A 17,208-nucleotide genomic window follows, 5' to 3' on the forward strand; every position below is an offset into this window, starting at 1 on the left:
GAGATCAAAAAAGAGGAGGTGTTAGGCGTCTTGAAGAATATTAAGGTGGATAAGTCCCCTGGGCCAGATGGGTTCTACCTCAGAATACTGAGGGAGGCAAGGGAGGAGATTGCTGGGGCCTTGAGAGAAATGTTTGTATCCTCACTGGCTATGGGTAAGGTCCCAGAGGGCTGGAGAATGGCCAATGTTGTTCCGTTGTTTAAGACGAGTAGCAGGGATAATCCAGGAAATTACAGGTCAGTGAGCCTTACGTCAGTGATAGGGAAATTATTGGAGAAGATTCTTCATGACAGGATTTACTACCATTTGGAAGCAAATGGGTGTATTAGTGAGAGGCAGCATGGTTTTGTGAAGGGGAGGTCGTGTCTCACTAACTTGATCGAGTTTTTCGAGGAAGTGACAAAGTTGATGAACGATGGAAGGGCAGTGGGTGTTATATACATGGATTTCAGTAAGGCCTTTGACAAGGACCCTCATGGCAGACTGGTACAGAAGGTAAAGTCGCACGGGATCAGAGATGAGCTGGCAAGATGGATACAGAATTGGCTTGGTCATAGAAGACAGAGGGTGGCATTGGAAGGGTGCTTTTCTGAATGGAGAGCTGTGACTAGTGGAGTTCCGCAGGGATCAGTGCTGGGACCTTTGCTGTTTGTAGTGTACATAAATGATTTGGAGGAACATGTAACTGGGCTAATTAGTAGGTTTGCAGATGACACTAAGTTTGGAGGAGTTGCAGATAGTGAAGAGGATTGTCAAAGGATAGAACGGGATATAGATCGGTTGAAGACTTGGTCGGAGAAATGGTAGATGGAGTTTAATCCAGACAAATGCGAGATAATGCATTTTGGAAGGTCTAATACAGGCAGGAATTATACAGTAAATGGCAGAACCCTTAGGTGTTTTGATGAGCAGAGGGATCTGGGTGTGCAGGTCCACAAGTCACTGAAAGTGGCAACGCAGGTGGATAAGGTAGTCAGGAAGGCATATGGCATGCTTGCCTTCACTGGCAGGGGTATTGAGTATAAAAGCTGGGAAGTCATACTGCAGCTGTATAGAACCTTGGTTAGGCCACACGTGGAATATTGCATGCAATTCTGGTTGCCACATTACCAGAAGGATATGGAGGCATTGGAGAGGGTGCAGAGGAGGTTTACCAGGATGCTGCCTGGTCTGGAGGTTATTAGCTATGAGGAGAGGTTGAAGAAACTTGGATTGTTCTCACAAAAGTGATGGAGATTAAGGGGCGACTTGATAGAAGTTTACAAAATATGAGTGGCATGGACAGAGTAGATAGAAGTTTTTCCCAGGGTGGAAGAGTCAATTACTAGGGGGCACAGATTTAAGGTGAGAGGAGAAAACCATAGAGGAGATGTGCGGGGCAAGTTTTTTATGCAGAGGGTAGGGAGTATCTGGAAATCGCTGCCAGAGGAGGTGGTGAAAGCAGGTACGATAGTGATGTTTAAGAGGCAGCTTGACAAATACACGAATAGGATGGGAATAGAGGGATACGTACCCCAGAAGTGCAAAATGCTTTAGTTGATGGGCAATATGATTGGCACAGGCTTGGAGGGCCAAAGGGCCTGTTCCTATGCTGTACTTTTATTTGTTCTTAACCTTGTTGAAACGTATAATAATTGAAAGGAAGAGTTCAAAGGACGAACAACTTTTTATAACCTCACAAGGATGTCAATCAATCAAAGCAGACATTTTACTTCCAGCTGTGAAACAGATCCCCTTCTCAGCTCATCCATTAGTAAGTCTTGGAGCTCAGCCAAACATCCATGATAAAGGCCATGAGGAGACACAGATGTCTGGCTATCTGTTTCTGATTATATAGTTCACAGATTACCATAGGGACATGGAGGTGGTGTGGGGAGTGGGTGAGGGCTAAAGGGTGTGAGAGGAGATGGCTAGAGGGCTTAACAGCCTTTCAAACAGCAGGGATAAAAACCCAAAAAACTAAGGTAAGCATTCTAACCAGCCTACCTGGCCCTCACCCTCCTCTGAACCAACTCCATCCTGCCCCTGCCTTCTCAAATGAAAATATGGTGGCCAGAGACCCTTTTAAAGGAGACGGGTCTGCTGAGACAGGAAATTTCCTGACAGCTTCCCACTTCCATGGTGAAAATCCAGCCCTAAGGTCTTTATGTTAACCATACCTGCCTTTTGTTGGGCAGGAGAAGATCTGTGATGATGGGGGAGGGGAGGTGGGGGTGGGGAAGGGTGGAGGAGGGGTGTGGGCGATAAACTATAGAGCAATCCAAGCACATTCTCACCACTTTAAATTTTAAAGTATAGAAATCAGTTCCTGGATGAGGCCCATGCAAAAGGCAGCCAGGGTACTGGCATTACGTCTTAAATTTAATAGGCATGGATCTTCCAAGCAGTGCTTCAACGCTGTTCCACATTTATTGCCAGGTCTTCTGAGTCCAGCTTCTCCAGAAATGTGAAGCACAGCATCTCCTGGAGAATTCCATTGGGTTGCAGTAGAGTTGGGGGAAGACAGGACTTGCTCCCTTTTTATGCCACTAGCTGCTGTGTGGTTAGTTTAAAGAGCCAGTGTTAATGTAATGAATGGGTGAATGGATGAATGAATGAATGGGTGGGGTAGTCGGGTGGATAGGTGGGTTAGGTTGTGGGTAAGTATATAGGGTGGGTGAATTAAGTGGATAAGGGGATAGGGTGGGTGCCATGGCAGGTGGGTGAGGTGGCAGATGATAGAGGTATGGTGACAGGTGGGTGAGGTGGTAATTAGGTGAGGTGGCAGGTGGGTAGGGTGGCAGGAGGGTAGGGTGGCAGGTGGGTGAGGTGCTGATGGGTAGGGTGTCAGGTGGGTGAGGTGGTTGATGGGTATGGTGACAGATGGGTGAGGTGGTTGATGGGTATGGTGACAGGTGGGTGAGGTGGTTGATGGGTAGGGTGACAAGTGAGTGAGGTAGTAGGTGGATAGGGTGGTAGGTGGGTCAGAAGCTAGTTGCGTCAGATCGGGAGAGGTAGTCAGATCGGAGATGAGGCAGGTTGGGTCGGATGGCAGTCAGGTGATGGGAGTAGTCAGGTCTGGTAAGGAGGGGTAGGAAGGTCAGGTCAGGAGGGTTGTCGGCGGTCAGAGTGGTAGTCAGGGGGAATTCAGCTGGTCAGGAGGTGTATAACGGAGAGTCAGGCGGGTAGTGTCCTGTGTTTGGGAGGGGTTTGGTCAGGAGGGCCAGGCGGTGTGGGGCAGTCAGGGGGTCAGTGTAAGTGATTGGGGATGGTCAGTTGTGTAGTTACCCAGGAGTTATTCTAGTTTACCTAATATTTCCTGGGTAACTATTCAGGTAAGTACTGTGCATTTGTACAAAGTTTCCAAATCTAGCTCAGCGACAAAGACATCACAGAGGGTCCTGGGGAGCAGAGGTATTGCCCATTGGAAGTTGAAGCTTCCTGGACAATTGCCACAGAGGTGAACATGTCAGGATTTCCACTGGATCCCAATGCATATCTTAGGCCGTGCACCCAGTCTCCGATAATCCAGAGACCAGAAGATCTGGGCCACTGTATGTGAGGGTGAGGCCCCATCTATGGGATACGGGATTCCTGATAACTGATCCAGATACCTAGTCCCCAAGGCAAACTCTTTATCAGGTTTAGGGCCTACACATCACTAGCCAGACTGGATTCCTCCATTGGTTCAGGATTTTCCTACATGCTGCACAACTCCCCATTAATATCAGGGCCTTTTAGTTGCCCTTATATTGTAAAAATGCCTCTTGCATTATTTGCTTTTGGCAATGTTTGAAACTGGAAAAGTTAAAAATGAACGTGGTTTTGAATATCTAAATCATAAATCATACGTTTTAGAATATAATCTTCAATTTAGTTCAGTTTAGAAATTAAAGTTTTAACTGTAGAAAATGGGGGTATCTGGTTGAGAAACTGGTAAAAGCAACCCTGAAGTAATTCTCTTCAAACAAGATTGGGGTTTATTACACTTAAAAGGTTGGAGCCATGTTGACCTAAGAGGTCAGCTAGAAAGGTAAAATCATAAAACAGCAGGTGGGCTTATTTAGCTAAAGAACTGGAGACATGATGTTTGCAGTTATTCCAATAAAGGGTAAATTATTCAAATAGTTTCCCAGAATTATGGAAAGTTTTGGGATTAAAAGATAGTTAATTTGCATTTTTTACCTGGCACTAGGGTGTGTGTGTCACATTGCCATGGAGATGGGTGGAGCTAATTAAAATTCTTTGTTTTGGGTTTATTTTTCTAAATTTGTCTCGGGCACCGCCAATAGGTAAGATTGGTTAACGCGTGGAAAAACACCTAAGGGACTGTAACAGATTTAGGTCTTATGCAACTTGCAGCTCCTTGAAAGTTGAGAGATAAAGCCAGACCTACTCCTGAAGTAAAGTAAATGCTCAATCTATCATCCATGACGCAGTCTCCAATTGGGAACCTATATTCAGTAGAATATCAAATTGGAAAGGGGAAAGGAAACTGGAAGATTTGTTTAGCTGGATGCTAAAGAAAGAAATTTACAATAATCCTCAATAAAAGGCAGTTAGCCTTGTTGCAATTGGAGTTCTGGAAGCAATCAGCTTGGCTGCAGTTTGAAACCATAGCATTGGGCTATTGGAAACCAAGAGCTGAATTTTGTGCTGATAGGGTGGGCGTGCGCCCAAACAGATCAGGCATGAAGTTGCGCAAGGTGATACTTTAGTCGGAGGATGCACACAAAAGTCACAAGCGTGTCTGCCAGCAGTTAAGAGGACAATTAAACCCACAAACGGTGCAATTGCCTGTCATTTTACGTAGCCCATCCAGCCTTACGGTTGGTGGAGGGGTGAATCAGTCAGGCGGCCTTTACATTTTTCATCAAACCTCATCCAAGGGCGGGATGAGATTTCCATTATTAGATAAAATAGAAATATAAACCTGTGGACAGCACTTTTATAATCTATATGTTCAGGTGCCTGATTGTGATGCTTGGACACTTTTTTTTCCTGATTTTATAAACTTTATTTCCTGGGATTTGGGTCTTCAGCTCCCTGTGGCAGTTCTCTGCCTTCAGGGAGCTTTCTGTCAGCGCTCGCCCGTGCCCGCGTTGATGTCATCACGCACCCTCTTTCCGCCCTGCCCTGACAATGCTGAGCTTTTCAGTACGCACTTCACACTGGCTGACCGATAATTGGCCAGCCAGCGTGAAATCGCATTTGGGGACCAATCGCGGTCAGCGGTCTGTTTCCCCACTGCTCCCTGGCCCACCGATTGCGCCCGCCCGCTGAGCTGAAAATTCAGGCCCACGGGTGTTTTCTGATATTTAAACCACTGTACAGGAGTTGCAGGAGCTGCCGAGCTGTGGAATCCAGAGTCGTGAGGTCAGTAAAGTAATTGAAGAGTCGCTTACCAAAAACGAACGAAAGGAGCCTCAAAAATCTACAACATTGATGAGAAATCAGAGCGAATTTCGCAGAGCAGTGATATAAATTTTGGGCTGGTCACAGGAAAGGCGAATGAACCTTAAAAATTTTGTAAGTTAAGGGAACTCTTGCGGGGGAAATAGAAACCAGAAATGAGTTAATAGCATAAATCTTTATAAGCTATAGTGTAAAGTTAATAGTGTTTACTTTGTTTAATTCTTTTTTATATACAATAAAGCTTGTTTTTGTTAATATACATGAAATCTTCTGGGATAGTTCTATCGGTTAATTGCTGGGTGTTCAGATTTTTGTTTTTAACATTAACAGTCCCTGATCATAACAGCATGTTGAAAATGAAGCAGCCCTGTGGAAATTTATTCCAATGAAATGCAGCAACCCTCTCTAAAGAAATACCCTAGTTCTTCTTGTCCTGGGGTGTCTGTCTTACTCCAACTACAAAATAGTTGAATGAAGGGCTTCAGGGAGTTGCCACTGCAAATGGGGATGTTTGTAAAATAAATGGTTTGCAAGTGGAATATGTCTTGTTTATTTGTATGCACACCAGGTTAAGCTATCATCACCCTTGTGATCAAATAACTTGGAAGCACTTGCCTTCAGGGATCTTGCACAAACAATGGCCACTTTGGAACTGTACGCCAATAGCAGGGCAATGCCAACTGGAGGTGGAAAGCAAAATTGATAAGGCAAAAAAAGAGGGGGGGGCGGTGCCGGTGAGGTTAAACTGTTATAAAGATTTGCTCCATAACAAACGGCTGCACCAGGCTCTGCTTAGAGAAATCTAGTTTTGAACATTTCACTTTACCATCACCATAGCAAGACTACTCAAAAACCTGTATGTAATGTTATCAAGATAGAAGTACAATAATTACTGGCATTTATATAACACCCCTTTGATTTTTGTTCTAAAGGAGGCTATGGGCAGAATTTTACCCTTGTCAGACGGGTTTGGAGAGGGCGAGCGGGAGCAGCCACGAATCAGATCGCTGTCCGTGTGAATCGTGCGCTGCAGCGCTGACTGTGTGCTGTGTGGGGGTGGGGGGAGCGTGGAAGTTCGCATATGCGTGCAGGTGCACACAGCAAAAGCTCGCTGAGGCACAGAGCTGCCTCAGGGAACTGAAGCTTTTTAAACATAAAAAATAAAGAATTTAAAAATGTTAAAAGCATGTTCCCTCATATGACTGTCACATGGGCAGGAACATGTTACAAATCAGCTTGAAAATGTTTTATTTTTTTTAAATCACTGATTGAAACCTCATCCCACCCGTGGTTGAGGTTTTACAAAAAATCCAAAGGCCGCTTGGCGTTTTCACCCGCCCACCAACCATGAGGTTGATGGGCCGTGAAAAATTTAATTTAATTCAAACTTTAATGGCCTTAACAGGCCAGTTAATTGTTGGCGGGCCGCTGCCAACTCCCAGGCACACCTGACGACTCAAACATCATGCAAGTGCGCGACTACGTCGGGACATTCGCCCAACGTCATTGTGTGTCATTTTACGTTCATTCAGGTCAGGCGCTCGCCTGCCCGACAAGTGCAATATTCTACCCTATGTTTTGCCTTTTAATAACTGCTCTGAAAATAATGTTTTAAGCAGAGTACAAACTGCCAAGAAAGCTGCAACTTTCAGTAACCAAGAACTCGTCAGGTTCGATTCCGTTTGCAACATTTCAAAGTCCTAAAATATTCATAAAATGTTTAGTGAGAAACGGGCAAGGTGCTATTTATCACCAGAATGGATTATGAAATATGAAATGGAAAAACAGTAGAAAGTAATAGAAATGAAATCAAGCAAATCACAATTTTCTCTTCATTTTCTTTATTATCTTCACAAATATAATCATACCTAAATCAGCAGCAGTAAATACTAGGACAAAAAGCCAATTAGTTGAAAGTACCTTGTGCAGTGAAGTGGAAGACACTTGACATAGTACAAAATAAATTCAAAAGTGTTAAACATATTGGTTTGATTATTTGCTGCTGCAGCTTTCTCTTTCTATCGCATGGAACTATTATAACTTTGGCCTTGTATTGTAATGTTATAAAGTGCTTCTTTTGATGTTGGATGCTAGTCAGGCATGCTCAATTCCTGGAATATCTGCCTGAAAGATCTCCGTTTTGGCTATGGGAAAGTGAGGGACACAGTTGTTTTTAAGCCAGATCTTTTGTTGGTATCAATAGCTTATAATGGATGATTGTGAAGATAAATTGAGCAAAACACAGATGAATATTAGGCAGTGCATGCTACTATTGGGAAAATGTTTCACTGTTGCATTTTGTTAGAAAAAAAATCAGATAATTTTACTGTGGCAAATATTTTGGATTGGTGCTTTTTTTGCGTAGAATGGCGATATCTTTTGGGCATAAGCCAAATGCTGTGGCTTGAGGCTACAAGTGATTAGCAAGACCACTGACTGTTGAATTAGCCCAATAAGGGGCTGGATACAACTGGTTACTTGATCTGACCACCATGAGATCTGAGAAAGCAGAGGTGGGGGAGTAAGAAAGGAGCAGACAGATATAGACTGAGATGCGTATCATTGTTTTTTCCTTCCTTGGCTGTATAATGGCTTTGCAAGATGCACCATTTTCCCCCTCACAAGCACATTACTTTTTCTGTGGTACTCCTCAGTAAATGTGTTGTGACAAGCTTGACTGTTAGCAGTTTAATTCCTTCACACTGCACCAATGTAAGGTTCAGAGCACTTGGCAAAATGACCATGTTTTTGAGTAAGCAATTGCAATTTTATGTCTTTTAAACTGGGTTTAGTTTACTGGAAATGAATCCAATTGCTTGTGATTTTTTTCCACTACAGTAAAATAAATGAATTTAGGGAAACATATGCAACTTAAAGAGTTAATGGTATGTGAGCTAAAAGCTTTTGGTGACAGGTTGTATGAGACAAATGTATAGCAGCCTCTCGGGCATGAATAATGGTCATTCGGGTTAGATACTAAAGGCCAAGTCACAATGATGGAGTCACAGAAGTAAGTCAATGCCTTCTGAAGCAGAGCATAGAAAATTGGCAATGAAAATGGTAAGTAAATCCAAGTGATTTGCAAGAGAATTGCCCTGATGTGCCAGTGAAGGAGATTTTGAACTTCTCCACAGCACCAGCAACTTTCAAGTTGCAGACCACTTGGATTCTTGTTGTGTGTTGTGGTTTTCTCCTCTCTATCCTTTGATCTTTCCGAAGCAGACGGTGTTTCATGAATTAGGGAAAACACAGTCTGGCGTGAAAAGATCAAAAAGAAAAATTGGGATTCAGCAGTCACTAGCCATGTAACTCAATGAATATGGTGACTGCGAGCTTTCCACCGATGGCAGAGTAAATGATAATGCCCATTTTATTACCCACCAACATGCTGTTTGCTCGGTTACAAATCTCGGTGGAAATGAAAATTCTTCATTACACTGAACACTTGATACAAAGTCTTTCATATGGATACGTTAAATATTTTATTACAAAATATGAACCTTATTTTTAAACATTTTTGAGAATAATTTATATATTTTGTATTTATGGCAGTCAACTATTGCCATCATCTATCCGTAATAGTAGTTCAAAACCTAAATATTATAAAATAGTAATGCGAAAGACAATTATAATCAATCTGAAGCACCCAGTAAATACCTGAAACCAAAAAGTTGAAAGCAAAAGAATAAAAAAGCTGATTAATTCAGGCCCTATGTTTTATTATCACACAGTGTTACATCTCTGTAGAGACCAATAACTTTTAAAAAGAAATTCAAACCTCCAGTTAATAACTGAAAAGATGACACAACAAGATTTCATATGTTGTGACTTTTGCTGCAACAAAAAATTAAAAACACGATTGACTAATCACTATCTTTGTAGGCAACCTATACTTTAAGCCCCGAAACAGAAGATTCCCTTTTCGCCCAACTGAAAACACGCTTCACAGATATACTTTACATGGTCCTTTCAGTAGACATTCAATCTCCTTAAACTGGGAGCCTGAGAAATTTAAATCTCAGAACTGTCTTTGACAAAGATGGGCTCCCCCCCACTGCCCCCCGCCCGGCCCGGCACCCCGCACCCCCCCACCCTGGCCCCAACTCGCTGCAAAATTCTTGCTCTGGTGCAAGCTAGGTGAATCCTCCAGCCTCATTTTAACTCCTCATGATTTTGGTCTTTTCAATCTGACCATGATCTCCCACCCATATTCCAGCATGGTGAACCACAGTGCCTTGCTGACTATAGTTGCTCTTCCTCTTCTAGATCCTGGCAGATTAACCTTGTCTGTGAGTTTTCAGGGACATCTTAGAAGCCTTTACTCTATCAAAGCCCAGCTACAAGGTAACATGAGGACACAGGCCTTGTCTTATTCTTTTTGAGTTCTCTGCCCAAAGGCAAGTCCAAGCCACAGCACTGCAATCTCCACCATGGGCAGGGCAAGGAGGCAGGTCCCAAATTCACGCAGCTTGCATGCAGATTGAACCCCTGCTGTTGGTACCAATCTGATCCACAGGAATACAAGTTGCTGTGACAACATTCACTTTTACATGCATGTTGTAGCCCTGGAGCTATGGATAGTGATGGTAGAGACTCTAATTTCTTTCCATCATCCAGGAATCTCTCTCCTCCTGCTATTAGCACCTGTTGGATGAATTTACAAGTTGATACTTAACATGTATTGGCTGTGTTATGAACACACCTTGGTTTGGCCATTAAGTTCTGGACTGGGACTTCAGGCTCAGAGGCAGAGTCACTATCACTGAGCCACAAAACCTTCTATGGGCCTCATATCCAGGTAGAACTGCTGACTAGCTATCTTTGAAACCATAACTCTCTTTTTTCTTGCAAGTAAATAGACAGTTTAAAGCACAACTATTTACAACCCAACATTCTCACTTTTCTGGGATTTTGGAGACTCAGGCTTGGCTTTTGCAGGGAGCAGGAGTTGGTAAAATTCCCGGCTCAGCCCGCCCACCTTTGGAGAAATTGTCCAGAAAGGCAGGATTTTCTTTGTAGGGTGGGGAGCTGGGGGTGGGGGGGTGGATGCAGGCTGCAGTTGGTCCAGCCAACCCATGAGGAGGCTGTTGGGTGCCGAAGCAAGCTGTTTAAAAGGCCCACCTTAGTGCTATGGGTCTGTGTCCCTGTTAAAATAAGAACAGAAAGAACCTCCAGCCCTCATGCCCTTACCCCCATGCCCCATGCTACCTCATGCCCCCATCCATCCCTTTGACCCCTCCTGCTCCCCCATGCCAAGGTATACCCAACACCCACCCCATGGTCCCATGCCCTCAGGCCATGATAAAGCCTTTAAAACAGCCCTTATGGATCCTCAGAATCCCCATGCCAAGCTATAGCAATTTCATGCCCATTCACCCACAATATTCTCTATGGGAGCAATAAAACCTGTAGGGACAGTAGGATGTGTTAAAAAAAAAGCTTTTTAAAAAACAGTCACTCATTGACAACTTTCCATTTTCTTAAAAAAATTCCCTTTTACTACAAAGCAATTTAAGTGTTAATCATCCAGGTCCTTTAAAGTATCAATAGCTGTAACTGCACGCACTTGAAACTTATCAGCCTTGTGCAAATAAACATTGTAAATTTGACAACAGAGATCTGAGAGCCAGAGCAATGGTTTCCCTGGGGCTCAGGTGTTTCAACAGGCTAATGAATTTCTTGGCTTTCAGCCAGCCTCATTATATATTCTTGGCTGAGATCCCATATCTACTGTGGCATGAGGGGCACGAGCAGGACCTTTTGAATTTACCTTTTAAAACATCCCCTCATGCAAACAATTGTTCATGACTGCTCTGAGGTGACATGAAATACAACCCATTGAAAACCTGGCTTGACTCCATGAAAATTGCGGAGCACTAGGACATGCCTATCCCTGTAATAGAGCTCACCTGGTCAAGAAAGCAGATTGCGGGTTTGCGACCTAGACCAGCTGGCACCCTTCACAGGTCCTATTGTAAATTAGAAACAGTGAGAATGGGGTAGGAAACCCTGGACTCGGATCCCAGCTGCTATTTTTGAAGCTGTCTCATTGAAAATCCAGTCCTCAGTCTATCCACTGTTAGAATAAAGGCTGCTGCCAGGTTCCCTAAGTGTAAACTTGTGGTGAGATAATGATGTAGTGGTAATATCACTGGATTAGTAATAAAGAGATTTAGGCTAATGCTCTGGGACTTGGGTTCAAATCCCACCATGACAGCTGGGCTCTCATGTTTCAATGCAGTTAATAAAAATCTGAAGTATAAAGCTACTCTCAGTGATGGTGACCATGCAACTATCATTGATTGTTATAAAAACCCATCTGGTTCACTAATGTCCTTTCGGGGAGGAAATCTCCCATCCTTACCTAGTCAGGCTTACATGTGACTCCAGACCCACAGCAATGTAGTTGACTTATAACTGCCCTCTGATATGATCTAACAAGCCACTCAGTTCAAGGGCATTTAGGGATGAGCAACAAATGTTAGCCCTGCCAGTGATGCCTATATTCCATGAAAGAATAAAGAAAAAAGCACCTGGCACCTTCTTCCCAGTAAAACAATCTGAGTCCCCTTTAATTTCTAACCCAGGCTTGTCAGGCAGACTTCAGAACAGGTCACATGAACCCTTCCCCACCCCTCATTTTACCTTAAATTAAAGACACAGTCCCAAAACATAATCTTACTAACCTCATAATTGTAACACATACTTTTTCTCTCATTTGCTCACTCTCTCTCACGCACTCACTCTCGCTCTTAGGGCAGAATTTATTGCCCTCCCCCTATGGTGAATTTGGTGGCAGAGGGGCATTCAAATGAGCTGGAGGGTGGCAGACGGGAACCCCGCTGCCTTCGCACCTCTGCCCCGGTTAAGTCAGTGATGGGAAGGCCCACAGATGGCCTTCCTGCTCCGTTTCCAATTGAAGCCCTTAAATGGGAATTAATTGCCCACTTAAGGGCCTCATCCTGCCATTGCTGAAATTCAACCACTGGGGTCTGGGAGACTTACCATGTGGGAATCCCAAAAAGCAAACCCTGTCAGGGTTGCACCACCAGGAAATTTCACTCAAAGGAGTGCAACGAAAGTTCACTAGACTGGAATGAGGGGATTGTGCTATGAAGAGAGATTGAGTAGACTAGGCCTATATTCCCTAGAGTTTAGGAGAATTTGAAGTAATCTCATTAAAACATGAAATACTTAAGGCCCTTGATAGGGTAGACGGTGCGAGCAAGTGTGCCTAGACTGGGGGATCTAGAACTAATGGTTACAGTCTCAGAATAAAGAATCAACCATTTCAGACTGAGATGAGGAAGAGTATTTTCACTCAGAGGCTTGTGGACTCTTTCGAATTTTCTACCTCAGAGAATCGTGGATGCGCATTTGTTCACTATATTAAAGGCTAAAATCAATACATTTTTGAATACTAAAGGAAATGGGGAATATGGGGACAGTGCATGAAGGTGTGCTTTTAGTAGAAATTCAGGCATGATCTTACAGAGTGCTGCAGTATGCTCGAATGGCTGAATGGTCCAGCCAGCTTCCTGTTTCTTGCGTTCTTAAAAATTAATCACAATTTGAGTGGATGCAAATGAACAAGGGTCAGTGAGGCAATGGCCAGTTGTCCAGCAGTAGTCTGAAGAGATCAGAGACTCTTCTCCCGCCCTTTCCGATCGGAATCATTGATTTTCATCAGTTGTAACAAAATTGAAATAGTCAGCTCATGCCTGTTTTTCTTTTGTAGCCACAAATCTGTAACTCAAGGCGGATTGTACCTCAAATGAGGTTTTGAGTAAAATCTTTTGTTTTAAGGCTTGTAAATCTAGTAGTACTCAGTCCCACATTAACCCTGCATGTGCAGACCCTTATGCTACAGACTCTGGGCCAAATGGCCTCCTTCTGTGCCAGTAATAACTCTAGGCTGCAATTCCTCAGGTGTCAATTCAGCATCCACCAGCATCCACCAGCATCAACACCATCATGAAACTTGAAGTGAAGCAGCAAAGCATTCCATGATGCCATGCATCTGTACTTCAACTATAGAGCAAGGCTGCTGCATTTGGGAAATGGCCTCATGATTCCTTGGGTTGCCTCTTACTTAAGGCAGAAACCTGAAACAATAAGTTAACGCAGTTTCTCTGTAGTCAATGTTTTAGTTGTCTCACTTCAGTTATTATTTAGTTGAGCCTCTATTATTTCCCTGTTTAATTGGTTGGGTGATCTCTGCAGGCAAATCTAGACAGCAGAGAATATTGCTCTTGAAGTTTTAAAGTTGAAATTACCAACCTTTCTGCAAATATTCAACATGATGTGACATAAACAGCAACTAAGACATTTTGGTAGTGAGTGGGGCTGTGGAAGGTTGGGGGGGGGTGGGGAGGTGGGGAGGGGGAGTGGGGGCAGGGCAGTTACTGTTGGGAGAAGGAGTGAAATATTGATACTTGAAAAGGGGCTAAAAAACATATGGAGAAAGAGCAGGGGAAGGGGTTTTATTGGATAGCTCTTTCAAAGGAGCCCACACAGGCACAGTGAGCAAATGTTCCCCTTTAGTCCAATGAAACTCGAAAGAAGTCTCTCCCTGGATTTGTTTTTTAAATTTACAATTTTCCTTTTGTCCTAAAATTATATTTTATAATTATATATTCACTGAAACATTTTGAATTTGATATGAAACACACTATGGGATATTTCAAATGCTGTATGTTTAATATAGATTTGATGATGGCCATTTCACTGGTCCATGCTCATGTAAAATTCTGTTGAATGGGAGTGCTATAATGTTGCTGTTTCTCAGCGCTTGTTCGACCTTGCGCCTGCTTTAATTGGGAGCTCAGGAGGATTTTTCCTTTTAGGCTATGGCTGCGGTTAAGGGGAACATAAACAGCTGTTCTGATAAAACCATTTCAGTTACAGAGTGCTCCAGTTAATTTGTAGCTCTGAGTTCTGATAGTTCAGGTAGACAGTTACTACGTACCTCTCCCTGAGGGATGGAGCTTGTGTTTGAAAGCTAAAAAAAATCTTCTCCCCAGACAATGTCAAAGCCCACATAATCCTCAATGATATGCAGAGGAGCAGAGTCGCAGGGAGGGTTGCTGGAAATCTAGAGGCTGCAACCACTGACCTGACAGTTCTATAACAAAGCCTCTGGCTTGTTATTTATTTTTCTGCGTGGACCTGGTTTCTTCCTCATGAATAGAACTTACTGCATTAAAATATGAAAAGTTTCCAGTAAATCTTTCTCTGGTATCTTGAGTTTGTTGCCTTGCTGGAAAATGGGTCCTGCCTGCTACATTTTAAAAGAGAAAATGCTTGAATATTGGCCACATTTAAAGCAAATGACATTACCTTGATCTAAGAAGAAATATCATATTCTGCAGTAAAGAGCTTGGTGAATAGAGAAATGTTTTTCTTTATCATTCAAATGGCATAATTAAACCATGCTCATATGCAGCATTGTCTCCTTGCAGAGTTGCTTTGTTCTTCTGCAGCTTCGAAAGAGGGGCGGGAGGGTTGCTGGAAGTAGAAGGGAAGGAGAAACGCAATCCCAAATTTAAAATAATGGAAAACCAGAATTGTAGCTGGGATCCATTCTGTCGCACATTGTTCTGAAATATAAAAGAACCAATTTAGATGTAAAATGAAAGGGAGGATAAAGAACAAAGAAATTCTGTGTGTGGTGAGGTTATGGAGGTTGTGAGAGTTGGAAATAATATCAATTAGAGGCACTTCTTAAAAATTATTCCTTTTGTAATGGTGTCCTTTGTTTATTGATATTTATACTTGATTTCCCTTTTCTCAATTAGCAGTGTGTTTTCCTCTAATACGTAAAGGTTTTTTAAAAATTGCAATGGCTGTTTGCCATTCTGGACATAGTCCTAAGTATTTGCATGTATTTGAAAGTCAAGTGGTGTCCACAAGGACTGCTGCAACTCACTTTCTCTCTGCTCCATCTACCTCACCAACTCTGCCTATGTTTATCCATTTGTTTCTGTTCTTCTTTGTGTTTCCAGCTGGTGAAACTCTCATGCTTCTGGCCCTGCCAAATATTTAGAATTTAAATTAGTAAGAGGGTGAAATTTAATCTCAGTGGGGAGGAGGGTCTGGGATGATGTGACGGGCAGTTGTTTGAGAAGTCAATGGAAGGTAAAACTTAGCAGGTGTAGAATGGATGCCTGATGTTCTATCACTCATCTTGCACCCTTGATCAAAGGGGCATTTGTCACTTTACGGTGAACAGTGCAGCAAAATCTAATTAGGCAGCAACACCAAAAACATCTTATGTTTATGGAATGCCCTTAACATAATAAACCATATCAAGGCGCCTGACAAGAGCATGATAAAAGAAAATATGACACCTAGCCATATAAGGAGATATTAGATCAGGTGATCAAAAGCTCGGTCAAAGAGCGAGGTTTTAAGGAGTGTCTAAACAGAGGAAAGCAAGGCAGATAGGTGTAGGGAAGGTGTTTCAGAGCTTGAAGATGCAGCCACCGATGGTGGCCTGATTAAAACTGGCGATGTACCAGAGGCCAGAATTAGATGCACGCTGATATTTCGGAGAGTTGTGAGGCTAGAGGAGATTTCAGAGATTTTTTTTTCATTCATTTACGGGATGTGGGCATCGTTGGTTAGGCCAACACTTATTGCCCATCTCTAACTGCTCTTACGAAGATGGTGGTGAGGTGCCTTCTTGAACCGCTGCAGTCCATGGGGTGTAGGGACACCCACAGTGCTGATAGGGAGCGAGTTTGAGGACTTTGAGCCAGTGACAGTGAAGGAACAGCGATATATTTCCAAGTCAGGATGGTGAGTGGCTTGGAGGGAAACCTCCAGTTGGTGGTGTTCCCATCTATCTGCTGCCCTTGTCCTTCTAGATGGTAGTGGTTGTGGGTTTGGAAGGTGCTGTCTAAGCAGTTTTGGTGAGTTTCTGTAGTGCATCTTGTAGATGGTATACATTGCTGCTATTGTGTGTTGGTGCTGGAGGAAGTAGATGTTTGTGGATATGGTGCCAAGCAAGCATGCTGCTTTGTCCTGGATGGTGTCAAGCTTCTTGTGTATTGTTGGAGCTGCACTCATCCAGGCGGATGGGGAGTATTTCATCACATTCCTGACTTGTGCCTTGTAGATAGTGGACAGGCTTTGGGGAGTCAGGAGGTGAGTTACTTGCCACAGGATTCCTAGCCTCTGACTCACTTTTGTAGCCACAGTATTTATATGGCTAGTCCAATTCAGCTTCTGGTCAATGGTAACCCCCAGGATGTTGATAGTGGGGGATTCAGCGATGGTAATGCCAATGAATGTCAAGGGCTGATGGTTAGATTCTTTTTTGTTGGATATGGTTATTGCCTAGCGCTGGTGTGGCACAAACGTTACTTGCCATTTGTCAGCCCAAGCCTGGATATTGTGCAGGTCTTGCTGCATTTGGACATGGACTGCTTCAGTATCTGAGGAGTCGTGAATGGTGCTGAAAATTGTGCTATCATCAGCGAACATCCCCACTTTTGACCTTTTGTTGGGAGGTCATTGATGAAGCAGCTAAAGATGGTTGGGCTGAGGACACTCCCCTGAGGAACTACTGCAGTGATGTCTTGGAAGTGAGATGATTGACCTCCAACAACTGGAACCATCTTCCTTTGTGCTAGGTATGACTCCAACCAGCAGAGAGTTTTCCCCGATTCCCATTGACTCCAATTTTACTAGGCCTCCTTGATGACAAAGACAGTCACTCTCACCTCCTCTCAGACAGGGAGGGGTGAGGCCTTGGAGGGGTTTGAAAAGCAAGGATGTGCTGGGATAATGTCACATGATTTCCAATCCACT

This window comes from Carcharodon carcharias, chromosome 8 (genome assembly GCF_017639515.1).
Source record: "Carcharodon carcharias isolate sCarCar2 chromosome 8, sCarCar2.pri, whole genome shotgun sequence".
Taxonomy (NCBI): domain Eukaryota; kingdom Metazoa; phylum Chordata; class Chondrichthyes; order Lamniformes; family Lamnidae; genus Carcharodon; species Carcharodon carcharias.